Source organism: Macrobrachium nipponense, chromosome 26, assembly GCF_015104395.2.
Source record: "Macrobrachium nipponense isolate FS-2020 chromosome 26, ASM1510439v2, whole genome shotgun sequence".
Lineage (NCBI taxonomy): Eukaryota > Metazoa > Arthropoda > Malacostraca > Decapoda > Palaemonidae > Macrobrachium > Macrobrachium nipponense.
In genome coordinates this window covers 70,129,713-70,132,212 of record NC_087215.1, presented here as the reverse complement: position 1 = coordinate 70,132,212, position 2,500 = coordinate 70,129,713, and positions in this window count along the sequence as shown.

Sequence of the window (2,500 nt, the reverse complement as noted above, 5' to 3'; positions counted from 1 at the left end):
ACATATGTACAAAGTCGACCGTCAACATTTATATATAAGATTACATATCTTTATAATATATTTATAATATATATATATAATAATATATATAATATATATATACATATATATATATATAGTATATATATATACATATCATATATATATATATATATTATATATATATATATATATATAAACAAAAACACGCGCACACACACACACACACACACACACACACACACACACACATATATATATATATATATATATATATATATATATATAATATATATATATATATTATATATATATATATAATAAGTTTTCTAGAAAATCTAGAGCAACGAAGCGAATAACATACGAAGGAGAGAGATCTGGTGCTTTACACATGTTATTGTCAAGATACATAAAATATATTCCTGCAAAATTTATAAAATATTAACAATGGAATTACAGAACAGGTTACTTTCATCATCTAAGAATATTTAAGAAAAATTGAAATGATAACATTCTTAGAAATAGTAAAACCTATCAGATAGATATCCGGTCGATCATAAAATCTGAATCGGTTTAAACCTTAGAATATCGGAAAGTTTTTTTGACATCATCATAATATAAAGACCATTAGGAATATGACCTGTGATGATCTGGTGTAAATTCTTTACTTTTCGTTCCAACTGTCAACTTAAAAACAATGACTTCAGTAGTAGCTACAACATGATAAATAAATAAATCCAAAAGCAGTGTTAATTAGTTGTATAAATAAGGCTTAGCCACACAACAAGAAAAGGGGAGAAAGGCCCCAAGTTGTTTTGAAATAATACAATCGTCGATATATTCACAAGCCTGGACTAATCAGGGTCCCAGCAGTGGGACGACGCGTCCTTCATCCGAAAACCAGTGGACCAATTATCACTCTTCGGAATACCCGAAGTCTCTCTCGTGATGGAAGTGTGTGTGACCGATGCGTTTTCTATAACACCGTGTCACCAACTCTACGATACGTTTATTTTTCTCGTGCATTCACCATAATTATTTGAGCTTACAGCACTATACATTTTTCTCGTGCATGTCATCATACTTGAACTTGCCACACTATGCATTTTTTCTCTTACATGTCACCATAATTATTTGAGCTTAACACTATGCATTTTTTCCGTTTTATGTCACTATCATTATTTGAGCTAACAGCACTATATCTTATTTCTATTGCATGTCATCACACTTGAGTTTGCCACACTATGCGCTTTTGAGCTTAAAACTATGTATCTTTTCCGTTACATGTCACCATAACTATTTGAGCTAACAACACTATATCTTTTTTCTCGTACATGTCACCATAAGTATTTGAGCTTACAACACTATATATCTTTTCTCGTACAAGTCACCATATAAATATAAGCTTACTGCACTATATATTTTTTCTCGTACGTCACAATAATTGAGCTTACAACATTATACATATTTTCTCATACACACCATCATAATTATTTGAGCTTACACCACTATATTTTCTCTAGTACGTCACCATAATGATTTGAGCTTACAACACTATATTTGTTCTCGTACACGTCACCATAATTATTTGAGCTTACAACACTATATTTGTTCTCGTACAAGTCAACAAAATTGAGCTTACAACACCATACATATTTTCTCATACACACATAAAACGTGAGAAAACACGAAGTATATTTTAAATTTCATACCAGAAAATATTTCCCAACTCTAATTTGTTTCAACAGGAACATTTAATAATCAAAAACAGATCCTGTATCAAGGAAAACAAATACAACATCTTCATTATTAAATTATCTAGAGCACTAGGGTCTTCTGTTCAATATTTTGGCGTAATATCCTTTCCAAATGACGGAGAAATCGGTTCGCGAGTACAGTGGTAATTTAGATATTACAAAAGGAAATGAAATAATGGGACAAATAATAAACACACGTGTAATGGAACAAATAATACACAGACGTACAATGGAGCATGCAAATCAAAGGAGTCATCATTTACCAGATCCTTCTTAGATAGTGAACCCCCCACCCCTCCATTTTAACCCGGTATGTATGTATCCACCTTTGCGGCGTGTTTAGTCCAAGCCAGTAGTGGATTACCATAAAGACAATAAACAAGACTATAAATATCATAAAGATAAAGACCCCCCAAAGAAATATTAGTCCTAGTTTTTTGGGGGTCAGTATCAAGTGAAGGACCGACTGATCTCAAACTCCACTGACGTCTAAAAAAATACATGCTGCGTTTTGATACATCCCTTAATACCAGACCTCAAGATCTGACAACTTCACGAAGAGTTTCCATGGAAGTCTTGGCCTTTATGATGTAAACTCTTCATTTGAAATGTTTCAAATTTAAAGTTTCATTTGACTTTAGTATCGAGATATGTACTTATTAAAATATGCTATTTTATTAACCCTTTTAACTGCCCTGAACAGATACAAACGCACCTCCTAAAAAATCTAGATGTGATCAAATCAAATCTCAAACATATTTCGA